The following is a 14578-nucleotide window of genomic DNA, read 5'->3' as shown; positions in this document are numbered from 1 at the left end:
GACACTAGACTCAATCCCACCTCTTCCCTGAACCCCTCCCTCCACAAAGAAATCCCTATCGCTACTTTCTGGGGGTACGGCAGGTTTCCCTCTGGCCAAGGTACCCACATTTCCATAGTTCAGGGAATCCTATTCAAGTACTAGCCCTCCTTGCACAGTGTTCCATACTAGACACTAGAACCTCCATGAAACTCATGCCCTGAAAATTGCTCCATCCCTCACCACTGACCTCCATATCTCTCACTCCAATCCCCAGGATTCCTTTTCTGAAAAGATCACAAAGGAAACCAGAAACCTACCTGTCCTGCTCCTCACCAAACACTTCCCTAGTCTCTTCCCTGGAAGCAACTATCAGATCCAGAAAAAAGTCCCTTCAAAGGAAACTGAGGATGGTCAGAGTGTCCCTGGAGACAGGACTCTGAGCACCCAGAGTTGAGACCCTTCTACAGAATTAAGGGCCCAGGGCCTCCTCAGACCCACAGTCAAGCCAAACAGAACCAGTTCTCGGCCCAGAGCCCCGGCTCCCAGATCCAGGACAACCTTCTGACTCCACATTGGCCTCCTCACCCTCCACGCTCTAGCCCTGAACCCAACTCAAACTCGCCCCCACAAAATGCTGTCTCTCTCTCTCTCTCTCACACACACACACACACACAAAGCCCAACATGTTCCCTTCCCTTGGATTCTGCTTTTCTCCCCGTCACATGTAGATGATCGTCACAGCCCGGAAGCCACTAATTGGTCTCTGCACATCGACAACGTTGGCACAAGATGGGCCCACACCGAAACGTTTTCCATTTTTTCTCCCCTATTGGCAAAAAAAAGAAAAAAAAAGGTGGTAGATCAAAACAGCATAGCTCGCATGACAGCCAATGTTTCAGGCTGGTCTCCAGATAGACTGGGATAGACTGGGGAATGGTCTCACCTCCTAGCTAGGCCAATAAAAGAAACTGCACAGAATACTGGCAGAAAGGGAGTCTTTGTTCCCGGACCAACAGTACACCTCAGCGTGGCTCTCTGGTCTTTCCTTGGAGAGGAGGAAAACACAGAATTCTATTCCCAAGAAGGTGAACTCACTCAATACACCCTTACAGTTCTGGGAACGGAGCCCATGCTGGACCTTCCAGAATATACAGAGAATACGACAGTTGTCCTAGGATTCATTCATTCAATAGTATTTATTGAGTGCTTACTATGTGCAGAGCACTGTACTAAGCGCTTGGAATGAACAAGTCAGCAACAGATAGAGACAGTCCCTGCCATTTGATGGGCTTACAGTCTAATCGATGAATTCTAGACTCACTAACTGCAAATGGAGGGGGCTACGCACAGTCTGTCATCTCCGCGCCACATCAAGAAAAAATGTTTCCTAACTGAATTAAGCTGGTGAAAACCGTTTGGAAAGACTATGAAGCTCAGAAGCCTGGTTTCTAACTGCAAGAGAAAACTGACATTCCTTCTCACCTGCCATGACATTCCTTGAAGTTTTCCTCATTTCAGGATCCCCCCTGCGGTGCCCCGCCATACGAGATGAGGAGCAGAGAGGATGGTGGTCTTGGGGGGGGGGGGGGCGGGAGGGGCATGAACAACAAAAGGAAAAAAGGCAAGCCGTTCAGTTTCTCTAAATGAGACAAGTCTCTACCCAGCACCACATCAACCTTTTCTTAAAAATAAACAGATTTGAACCCACAGACACCCTAGCTTCTTCACTTAGTTACCCCCACCACAAAGCACCACAAACCCATACCAAAGAAAGCCTCGATGCAAAGGACAAGAGTTCTCCCAGGCAAATACTGCATCAACAGTGAAAAGGTGAAATCAGCACTACCCAGCATTTCTAGGAATCTTCCTTGAAAAATCAGGTAGGCCATTAAAGGAATCCAGATCTATCTGAAGTAGTGAGACAGATGGACACACACAGACACACACACACACTCCCTGATTCTCCTTATCTCCCTCTCTCTCTTTCTTTCCATTTCATTTGTGGACCATGTCCTCCCACCTCCCTGCAAACAACCCCTGACAGAAAAGCAGACATCCAATCTCTGGGACCAGCTCATGTTCAAGGCAATGCCCAGAAAAATACTGGACACTACACTCGACCCTACTTCTTCACTGGACTCCTCTCTCCCCAGAGAAATCCGTATCGCTACTTTCTGGGGGGTACGGCAGGTTTCCCCGAGGCCAAGGTACTCCCATTTCCATAGTTGGGGCCATCTTATTCATGCACGAGGCCTCTGTGCACAGTGTTCCATACTAGACACTATAATCTCCATGAAACTCATGCCCTGGAAATTACTCCATCCCTCCCCACTGACCTCCATATCTCACGCTCAAGTTTCCAGCATTCCTTGTCTGAAAAGGTGACCAAGGAAACCAGAAACCTGCCTGTGCTGCTCCTCACCAAACACTTCCCTAATCTCTTCCCTGTAAGCGACTGTCAGACCCAGAAAAAAGTCCCTTCAAAGGAGACTGAGGATGGACGGAGTGACCCTGGAGACAGGACTGTGAGCATCCAGAGTTGAGACCTTTCTATAGAATTAAGGGCCCAGGTCTCCTCAGACCCACAGTCAAGCCAAACAGAACCAGTTCTCTGCCCAGAGCCCCAACCCCCAGATCCAGGACAACCTTCTGATTGGACAGTGGCTTCCTGGTTCTCTCCCAGGACCCATCTCAACCTTACCTCATCAAAATGCTCTCTCTCTCTCTCTCACACACACCCACCCAAACAACACACATTTTTCTGAAAACCCAACACCTTCCCTTGGATCCAGTTGCTCTGTGTCCGCAGAGTCACCCTCCTCATCGCCGTGCAGGCCGCGGGTGGTCGGGAAGTTGCGTCACGGTTGATCTTGATATGAGCCACACCCGACTCAATTTTTCCCCATTTTCTTCCCCGTTCGTATATACAGATATTTCTCCTCACCTTCCATGACATTTGTCAAATGAGCCTAGGTTCCAGATTCCAACCCAAGAGTATTCTTCATAGGATCATAGGAGTGGAGAAGAGCTAGTGGGGCCCTGGGCTACTTGAAAAGGAAATGGAAAAAAAACCAAAACAAATTGACAAACCATTCCGCTTTTCCTACAGCACACCTGCTTCCACCTCCCCTAAAATCCACCTCTGGTGGCAAACCCAGGCAAAGAAACCCAAAACACCAGAGCTTCTCCATTCTTCCCTCCCCGGGACACTGGATCCCCTCACACCCAATCCCAAGAAAGCCTGTATCCAAGCAAGACCTCTCCCGACCAAATACTGACCCGAGTGGAGTGGGGGGAAAATCTGCAACACTCCTCTCTATCCGTTTGATAATCAACCCACTGAACAATTTGGTACACCTCTACAGGAATCCAGATCAATGTGGGGGCTTCACACACACACACACCCTGATTCTCCTTATCTCTCTCTCTTTCTTTCCGTTTCAACTGTGGACCGTGTCCTCCCACTCCCCTGCAAACAACCCCTGATAGAAAAGCAGACATCCAATCTTGTGACCAGCTAATACTCAATGTAATGCCCAGGAGAAGACTGGACACTCCACTCCACCCTACTCCTTCCCGTGACCCTTCTCTTAGAGAAATCCCTATCACTAGCTGGAGGGGTAGATGGCTGCTTGCCCCAAAGCCAAAGATAACCCACCATTACCCTAGAGAGGGCAGTCCTAGTCTGGTATTAGGCCTCCGTGCACAACGCTCCATACTGGACACTACAATCACCAAGAAACTCATGCCCTGTAAATTACTCCATCCCTCCCCACTGACATCCATATCTCACTCTTAGGTCCCCAGAATTCCTTGTCTGAACAGGTGACCAAGGAAACCAGAATCCTGCCTGTCCTGCTCCTCACTAAACAAACACTTCCCTAATCTCTTCCCTGGAAGCGACTGTCAGACCCAGAAGAAAGTCCCTTCAAAGGAGACCGAGGATGTACAGAGTGACCCTGGAGACAGGCCTGTGAGCACCCAGAGTTGAGACCTTTCTATAGAATTAAGGGCCCAGGGCCTCCTCAGACCCACAGTCAAGCCAAACAGAACCAGTTCTCTGCCCAGAGCCCCAGCCCCCAGATCCAAGACAACCTTCTGACTCGACAGTGGCCTCCTCGTTCTCTCCCAGAACCCAACTCAACCTTACCCCCTCAAAATGTTCTCTCTCTCCCTCTCTCTCTCACACGCAACACACATTTTTCTGAAAACCCAACACCTTCCCTTGGATCCAGTTGCTCTTGTGGCCACACAGTCACCCTCCTCATCGCTGTGCGGGCCCCGGGTGATCTGGAAGTTGCATCATGGTTGACCGGAGTTGAGCCACGCCTGACTCAGTTTTTTCAACTTTCTTTCCCCTGTTCCTACAAAAAACAATCCCCTTAATGCCACCTGAATTTTATAAGGGGACCTCTCGCTGGACCAACTAAGGCCCCACCTCCTACTTTGACCCATAAAAATCAAACTACCCACCCTACTTTGTGTTGCATCATGTGATTTCCCTATCCACCTCATGCCTCAACGTGCCTCTCTCATTTTGCACCGGAGAGGAGGAGGCAGCAAAATTTAAAAAAAATTGATTTGTCCATCCCATAGAGTGATTTTCATCCCTTGCTCCTGAAAAATCTGCAAATGCAGCAACTACAGGTCCTTCCAGGAACCAGAAAATTGCAGGGTTTGGTGAGGACTCACTCAAAGGCTATTCACTGTATTCAGCGCAGGCAGTGATCTTCACAATCATCAAAGATGGAGGAGGGGCATGAGCCATTTAAAGCCATGGTGAACACTTGAAACAGACCATCAGGCCAAATCTACAGGAGAATCCATAAGTTCAAGGAATCCTTGTTTCTGATGACAAAAGCAAACAGTTATTCCTCCTCACCTTCCATGACATTATTGAAGTGATCCTAGGCTCCAAATTCCAAGCCAACAGTATATTCTTCACAGGACCATGGGAGTGGAGAAGAGCTAGTGGGGCTCTGGGCTACCTGAAAAGATAATGGAAACAAAAAAAAATGGACAAACCATTCCATTTTTCCTACTGCACACCTGCTTCCACCTCCCCTAAAATCCACCTCTGGTGACAAACACAGGCAAGGAAACCCAAGACACCAGAGAAGCTTCTCTATTCTTCCCTGCCTGTGACACTGGATCCCCTCACACCCAGTCCCAAGAAAGCCTGCATCCAAACAAGACCTCTCCCGACCAAATAAATACTGACCCAACTGGAGGTGGGGGGAAAATCTGCAACACTCTTCCCCATCCCTGTTTGATACTCAACCCCACTGAACAATTTGGCACACCACTACAGGAATCCAGATCTATGGGGGGACTTGACACACACACACACACACTCCCTGATTCTCCTCTCTCCCTCTCTTTCTTTCCGTTTCAACTGTGGACCGTGTCCTCCCACTCCCCTACAAACAACCCCTGATGGAAAAGCAGACATTCAGTCTTGGGGACCAGCTCATGGTCAAGGCAATGCTCAGGAAAAGACTGGACACTACACTCGACCCTACTTCTTCCCTGGACCCCTCTCTCCCCAGAGAAATCCTATCGCTACTTTCTGGGGGTACGGCAGGTTTCCCCCAGGCCAAGGTACCCACATTTCCATAGTTCGGGCAGTCTTAGTCATGTACTAGGCCTCCGTGCACAACGCTCCATACTAGACACTAGAATCTCCATGAAACTCATGCCCTGGAAATTACTCCATCCCTCCCCACTGACACCCATATCTCACACTCAAGTCTCCAGAATTCCTTGTCTGAAAAGGTGACCAAGGCAATCAGAAACCTGCCTGTCCTGCTCCTCACTAAACAAACACTTCCCTAATCTCTTCCCTGGAAGCGACTGTCAAACCCAGAAAAAAGTCCCTTCAAAGGAGACCCAGGATGGACAGAGTGACCCTGGAGACAGGACTGTGAGCACCCAGAGTTGAGACCCTTCTATAGAATTAAGGGCCCAAGGTCTCCTCAGACCCACATTCAAGCTCAACAGAACCAGTTCTCTGCCCAGAGCTCCGGCCCCCAGATCCAGGACAATGTTCTGACTCAACAGTGGTCTCCTCGGCCTCCACGCTCTCTCCTGGAACTCAACTCGACCTCACCCCCTCAAAATGCTCTCTCACACACACAGAAATTCACAAAGTGCAACACCTTCCCTTCGATTCTGTTTTTCTTCCCATCACATGGTCAGGATCCTCGGAGCCGGGGAGCCTCCAAGTGGTCTGTGTACATTGTCAACGTGGGCACGAGATGGGCCCACACCGAGTCGATCGCTTCGGGTTCTTCCCCCTGTTGGCGATGATGAAGGGTGGGTCAAAAAGGACGACCCGAGTGACAGCTGAGGTTTTAAGATGGTCCCCGGCTACGACAGGAAAGGCCTCGCCTCCTAGGTAGGCCGATCAAAGAAACTACAGAGTACTTGGCAGATGGGTAGTGTTTATGCCAGACCCACCGCACTCCTCAACGTGGCTCTCTTGTCTTTCTTTGGAGAGGAGGAAAAAACTGAATTCTATTCCCGAAGAAAAGTTGATCTCCCTCGATACACCCGGACTCATCTGGGAACAGAGCAAATGGAGGACCTTGCAGAATCTGAGAATATGACAGTCGTCTTAAGATTCATTCAGGACTCTAAGTGCAAAAGAGGGTATGAGAAGAAAGGATTCCTAACTGAAGAAGGCTGGTGAAAAAACTTTGGAAAGACAATGAAGCCCAGAGGCTGAGGATTCTGTGACTCAGTGGAATCGTTTCCAAGTACAAGAGATAACTAGTCTTCCTGCTCACCTGACATGAGATTCTTGGCAGTTTTCCTTGCTTCTGGATCCCCCTCTGATGGCCGGAGATATGAGATGTGGAGTGGAGAGGATGGTGGTTTGGACAGGGGTGGGAGCTGCAAAACAAATGGGAAAAAAGGCAAGCTGTTCAGTTTCTCTAAAGGAGAGCAGTCTCCACCAGCACCAAATCAAAACTCCTGTTGAAAACACACAGATTTTAACCCACAACTCACCCTAGCTTCCTCACTTAGCTTCCCCTGACATGAAACACCACACACCCAAAGCAAATACTAGATTAACTGGAGTGGGGAAAAATCTGCACTACCATTACCATACCTGATTACTAGGAAGCTTCCTAAAACAATCAGGTAGGCCAATAAAGGAATCCAGATCTATTTGGAGTGGTGAGACAGACAGACATGCACACACCCTCCACTCTCATACTCTGTTTCCAGTGCCCTCCAATACACTTAATAGATCAGGAAAAATCCATTATTGGGAACCAACAGAGGGTCAAGGTAATTCCCAAGAGAACATTGCCCACTCCAAGCTACTGCTTGACTTAACCCCTCTTTCCCCAGAGGAATCCCTAACCTCAAGTATCAGGTGTGAAAGCTTGCTTTCCTTGAGGACAAGGTCACACCACCTTTCTGGAGGTAAGACACTCCAACTCCACTGCTGTTCCTCAGGGGTTCATTTTCCTCACTCTATATTTGATGCTCCAGGGAACTGACTCCCAACAACTCTTTCTGTCCTTTGGCACTGATATCCGCCTCCCATTCAAGGCCCCACGTGTCTTTTTCTCCATCAAGGATCCAGGACACCAGAAACCTCCCTGCTTCTCTCCTCCCCAAAGACTGCCCTGTTCTCTTCCATAGAGGTAACTGTCCAACCCAAAAGTCCCTTCGAAGGAGACGGGGTCTGTACAGACTGATTCTGCAGACAGGACTGTGAGCATCCAGAGCTGAGACCCATCTATAGAATTAAGGGCCCTGAGTCTCCTCACACCCACAGTCCAGCCAAACAGAACCACTGGCCTGCACAGAACCCTGAACTCCTTTCCCAGAAGCAGCTTCTCTATCCACAGTAACATGGACTCAATGCCCTCCTGCCCAACCCAACCCTGTCTGGTCCCTCAAACAGACACACTCACACACACACTCTAGTTTTCCACAAAACCAAAAACTTAACTACGATCCAGTTGCTGCACAGTCACCATCCTCATCACTGTGGAGACCTTAGGAAGTCTGTAGGCTTTGTCATGCTGGGTCAGAGATGAGCCCAGATCTAGGCAATTTTTTCCACAATCTTCCCCTTGCTTGGACCAAAGATGGCAGATCCTAAAATCAGTGAACTGAATGTCACCCGAGTCGTATGAGGGGACCTCCCGATAGACCAGGTAAAGCCCCACCTCCTAGTTCGGCCAAATCGATCCAAATACACAAACTGCTTTGGGGAGTCCTGTGTTAGTTTCCGATCCACCTCGGGCCACGACATACCTCTCTCTCGTCTTTCTCTGGAAAATGGAAGCAAAAAAAATTTCATAAAAAAATTCTTAGAAAATTTATTCTTTTGTCCATCCCAGGGGAGGGGCTGATATTTCAGGAGCAATGAAGGGCTATCAGCAAACAGATCAAGTACAGGACCTTCCACCAGATACGTGGAGGGTTTCTTCAGGACTCAGTAAAAGGCATATGACTGGATTAGGCATGGGCAGTGATCTTCATGATCAAAGAGGAAAGGGCACTAGGAGTTCAAACCAGTTGTCAACATTTTGAAAGCATAGTGCAGGACAATCAAAGAATTCAAGGAATCATGGTTTCCGATGACCTGACCAAACTGTGATTCCTCACCTGTCATGAGATTTTTGAAATGATCTGAGGCTCCAGATTCTGCCCAACAGTGCTCTGTGACATGACCATTGGGGGGGAGAGCTGATGGTACTCTGGGCTAGCTGAAACAAAAGTGGAAAGAAAAAAATTTTTTTTCAAACCAGTTTTTCAACCACCCCCAAATCTACTTCTTGTTGCAAAAACACACGCAAGAACAACCCAAGACACCCTAGCTTCTCTATTCTTCCCTCCCCAGCCACTGGATCCCCTCACAGCCAGTCCCAAGAAGGTCTGCATCCCAACTACAAGACCTGTCCACAGCAAATGCTGGCCAAACAGGGGTGGGTGGGGGGAACCTGCAACACTCATTCCCACACCTCTTTTCTCATCAACCCACTTAAAATTCTAGTAGGCCACGACAGGATTCCAAATCAATCTGGGGTGTTGACGCAGAGACATGCTCAAACACGCTCTCTCATTCTCCTTTTCTCCCTCTCTCTGTTTCTTTCCATTTCACTGTGGTCCGTGTCCTCCTACTCCCATGGAAACAACCCTTGCCAGATAAGCCAAGATCCAACCTTTGGGAGCTACTGAGGGTCAAAGCAATACCCAGGAAAAGAATGGACACTAGACTCAACCCTATTCCTTCATTTCACCCGTCTCTCCCCAGAGAAATCTCTATCACAAGTTTCTGGGGTGGAAGGCTGTTTGCCCCCGAGGCCAAGGAGTTCCCACATTTTGGGATAGAGGGCAGTCCGATTCGAGTACTAGGCCTCAGGGTGCAATACTCTAAACCTGACTCTATACTCTCCATAAAAAACTCATTCCCTGCAACTTATTCTATCCCTCCCCACTAACATCCATCTCATGCTAAAATCCCCAAGGATTTTTTTTTTTCTAAAATGATGCCAAAGGAAACCAGGAACCTGCCTGTCTTGCTCCTCACCAAAACACTTCCCTGGTCTCTTCCCTGGAAGCAACTGTCAGACCCAGAAAAAAGTCCCTTCAAAAGAGACTGAGGATATACAGAGTGGCTCTGGAGACAGGACTGTGAGCACCCAGAGCTGAGACCCATCTATAGAATTAAGGGCCCTGGGTCTCCTCAGACCAACAGGCAAGCCAAACAGAACCAGTTCCCTGCACAGAGCCCCAGCCCCCAGATCCAGAACAACTTTCTGACTCGACAGTGGCCTCCTCATTCTCTCCCCAAACCCAACTCTACCTCACCGCATCAAAATGTTCTCTCTCTCTCTCTTCACACACACACACACACACACTCAAAATTCACAAAGGCCAACACCTTCCCTTGGATTCTGTTGTTCTCCCCTTCACATGCAGATGATCCTCGGGGCCAGGGAGCCTCCAAGTGACCTTTGTATTTCATCAACGTTGGCACAAGATGGGTCCGAGCCGAGTCGATCGTTTCCGGTTCTTCCCCCGTTGGCAAAAAATGATGGGAGGAGTCAAAGAGGATGACCCGAATGACAGCTAAGGTTTTAGGATGGATCCCGGATAGACTGGGGAAGGCCTTGCCTCCTAGCTAAGCCGATCAGAGAAACCGCACAGACCACTCGGCAGAAGTTCGTGTTTGTTCCGGATCCACCGCACGCCTCAACGTGATTCTCTGGGCTTTATTTGGAGAGAATGAAAAAAACAGAATTTCTGTTCCCGAGGAAGAGGTGATCTTTCTCAATACATCCTGACTAATCCGGGGACAGAGCCAATGCAGGACCTTCCAGGATCTGCAGAGGAGGCAACAGTAGTCCTAGGATGAACTCAAGACGCATTAACTGCAAATGAGTGTGTGACGCACGCTCATTTGTCCCCGCGATACGTCAGGAGAAAGTATTTCTAACTGAAGGAGGCTCTTGGGAAAACTTGGGAGAGACGATGAAGCCCAGAAGCCATGACCGAATGGAATCCCTGTGGTTAAGTACCAGAGATGACTCTCCTTCCTTCTCACCTGCCATGAGATGTTTTTGAAGTTTTCCTCATTTCTGGATTCCCCCATGCGGTAGCCTGGGATTGGAGATGAGGAGTGGAGAGGATGGTGGCCTGGGGGGGATGAAAAACAAATGGGAAAAAAAGGCAAGCCGTTCAGTTTCTCTAAAGACAGGTCTCCACCTGCACCAAAACAACCTCTTGTCAAAACCACACAAATTTTAACCCGACACCCGAGATTCGTCACTTAGCTCCCCCTGCCACAGAGCACCACACACCCATGCCAAAATAAGCCTGGAAGCAAAGGACAAGCGCTCTCGAAGGCAAATACCAGATTCACAGGGGTGGGGGGGAATCTGCACTAATCTTCACTGTACCTGATTTCTAGGAAGCTTACTTGAAAAATCTGGTAGGCCAATAAAGGAATCCAGAGAGTAGTAATAATGATGGTATTGGTTAAACGCTTACTATGTCCCAAGCACTGTTCTAAGCCCTGATAAATCTCTTTTTGTCCTTCAGATAATTCAAATAAATCTGAAGTGTTCACACAGATACATACACACCCATCCTCCACTCTCCCTCACAGGCTCTGTTTACAATGCCTCCCACACCCCGATAGATAGGGAAAGATCCATTCTTGGGGACCAACAGATGGCCAAGGCAATTCCCAAGAGAGCATGGTTCACTCCACTCCATGCTACTGCTTGACTTGACCCCTCTTTCCCCAGAGGAATCCCTACCCCAAGTTTCAAGTGCATAGGGTTGCTTTCCCTGAGGCACACCACCTTTCTTGAGGTAATGCAATCCAACTCCACTGCCGTTCCTCAGGGGTTCCTTTTCCTCACTCTATACTTGACGCTTCATGGCACCGACTCCAAACAACTCGTTTTGTCTTTCGGCACTGACCTCCACCTCCCATTCGAGGCCCCACATGTCTTGTTCCTCATAAGGGATCCAGGACACCAGGAACCTCCCTGCCTCTCTCCTCACTGAAACACTGCCCTGTTCTCTTCCATGGAAGCAACTGTCCAACCCAGAAGAGTCCCTTCGAAGGAGACGGTGTCTGTACAGACCGATTCTGCCCACAGGACTGGGAGCATGCAGAGCTGAGACCCATCTATAGAATTAAGGGCCCTGAGTCTCCTCACACCCCCAGTCCAAACAAACAGAATCACTGCCCTGCACAGAGCCCTGGACCTCTTTCCCAGGAATCACTTTTTCACAATAGCCAACTCTGCCCTAATGCCGTCTTGTCCAATCTAACTCCCCCTAACCACGTCCATTCTCTCATGTACATGTGCACACACACACACGCACAAAATATAAATTTACAATGCAAAACCTTCCCTCTGGATCCAGTTTTCACACCAGCTGCCCAGTCACGATCCTCATGGCTGTGGAAACACTATGCCTTCTCTTCTCCGTGTCACGGTCAGGGATATGGATTTCTTTGGAGAACAAACCAATGCACAAACCAATGCAGTACCTTAGGAGTCCAGACTATTTTGTGGGGGGAGGGGGGAATAGTCCTAGAATGTACTCAATATTTGTTCTAAGTGCATGTCACTAGATGTCCTACTTACAGTTAGATTCATGGCAAATAAGAAGAAATGGGCATTAGGGGTGAAAGGAGGTTCTGAAATTTTTGAGCAGACATACAATCCAGGTCATCGTCATAGGAGTCCATGATATAGTGGAGTCTGTGTTTCTAAGGACCAAAGCCAATTATCATTCCTTCTCACCTACCATGAGATGACACTAGAATCCAGATGCCTCCCAACAGGGCTCTTTGGCACTACAGTAGGAGTGAAGAAGGCATAGCATTCTTGAGACCTAAAAAAAAAAATAAAAAAAAAAAAATTAGGTAAAAACAGGCCAGCCCTACAGAGTATGGCTAAGAGACGTGCCTCCCCCACCCCAACATCCATCAACCTCACCTTCCAAATATATCAGAGGATACGCACAGACACTCTGGCTTCTCCATTTGAACCACCAGGACAAGGCCAGGCCAAGGAAGCTCTGGAACAAAAACAAGAGATGTCCAAAGCAACTGCTAATTGAACAGGCGTGGGAGACACCCTGCAAGACCCAGGACTGGACTGAACTTCTTGGGTCCTTACTTCCAAAACTGGTAGGATGCTACAGGACTCCAAATTAAGATGGTTTCCTGAAACACACACAAACAGTTCACGGCATCCTCCCACTTACCTGGGAACAACCCCTTATACATGGGGAAAATTCCATTATTTGCAAGCAACAGAAGGTTCAAGCAAGGGCCAGGAAAGGCCAGGGCAAGGGCTACTCTTAAGCAACCAGCTATTCCAATTGTGTTACTGCTTGAGGGACCTGTACTACACATACCAAGTATATATATATTAAAAATAATTTTTTAAAAAAAGGTTCCACTCAAAATAGATCAGATTCAGTTAACAGTTCTGCCTGGGGTGCATCCAAACAGCCGCACAACTGAGAAATGACATCACGCTGGGAAGTCTGAAGATGGAGAGGATGAAGCACAGAGCGAAGACTCAGAACTTCGAGGGGCTTCGGCACGGCTCCACCACTCCTCTACTGTACGTCCTGGGGATGGGCACTTCACTTCCCTCGGCCTCAGGGTCCTCAGCGGGGCAGTGTGGTAGAACACTATGAGCCCTAGATGGTACAATGGTACATGGTACAAGAGAAGCAGCGTGGCTCAGTGGAAAGAGCATGGGCTTTGGAGTCAGAGGTCATGAGTTCGAATCCCAGCTCTGCCACTTGTCAGCTGTGTGACTGTGGGCAAGTCACTTCACTTCTCGGTGCCTCAGTTCCCTCAACTGTAAAATGGGGGTTAAGACTGTGAGCCACACGTGGGACAACCTGCTTCCCCTGTGTCTACCCCAGCGCTTAGAACAGTGCTCTGCACATAGTAAGCGCTTAACAAATACCAACATTATTATTATTATTACAATGAGTGTGCACAAACCGATGGGATCGTCTCCGTCCTGTGGAAGATTACTGCTCCAGGCATATACTGAGAGCTTATTTATTACTCTGATGATGATCCCGATGATATTTTCATCTCATGATGATCTGAAGACACACCATCTCATAACGCTCCTTTTCAAAGAGGAATAGAATTAGTGGGAGACGGGCGGGGTCTTCCAGCTTCATTCCTCGAACTCGACTCCCAGAAACCACCACGGGCCAGAATAAGGAGATCCCTGCTCGGGGAGCCCAAAGTGTCCAGGGTCACCCCGCATGCCGGGCTTTAGGCCCACGGAGGTGACATCCTTTTAAAAGAGAAATTCTGGAACCCAGAACTTCTCCACCCCACAGGCCCGCAGACACAGCCACGGCCCCACCCAGAGAGCCCCGGGCCCCTTGTCCAAAACCCACCTCCTCCCTCCCGGGGGGAGGCTGCACGTCAAGGACCTGCCCCTAAAAGCTCATCCCACGACTCCCAGGGCGAGACCCAGACAGAAAAGAAAACAAAACCTCCCCTTTCCGAGGAGCACCAGATCCTGATTTGCAGATCCTGATTTCCTGGGAGCCGGAATTGCAGGCAGCTGCGGAGATCGCCCGCGGGAAGCAAGAACTCCAACGCAGAGTGAGTGCAGGCGACGGCTGAAGCTCTCCAGCTCCGGGACGATGCGACAGAGAACAGAAGGCAGAATCGACACCAACACGGAGCAGATCGTCGCCCTGCAAAGGCTCGTGTCAGAGAGACAAATCGCCCATCCGCCCCGGGCCAATCCCGGAAAAAAACAAAAAAAGCGTGGGCCGAAACGGGGACGCCCCTCCCCGCCCAGGCCGCTCACTCCCGCCGTAGACACCTCGCGAACGGGACAAAAGTTCCTCCCCTCCCCCGTCTTCACCGCTCCCACAAACCAACGACTCCGTGCCAGTGTCCACCTGCCGCCGGCAGCGTCCGTCCTCCAGCTCCCCAACAAACCGCAGCCTCCCCCGGGCAGACCCAAGTCCGGCCGGTCCGGCCAGGAGACCCCAAAGACCGATGAAAGGCAGCTCCTCCCCACGGCCTTTATCTAGCCAGGGGAAGGGGCGG

Source organism: Ornithorhynchus anatinus, chromosome 5 (assembly GCF_004115215.2).
Source record: "Ornithorhynchus anatinus isolate Pmale09 chromosome 5, mOrnAna1.pri.v4, whole genome shotgun sequence".
In the NCBI taxonomy this organism is placed as follows: domain Eukaryota; kingdom Metazoa; phylum Chordata; class Mammalia; order Monotremata; family Ornithorhynchidae; genus Ornithorhynchus; species Ornithorhynchus anatinus.
Note: the sequence above shows the minus strand (reverse complement) of the source record.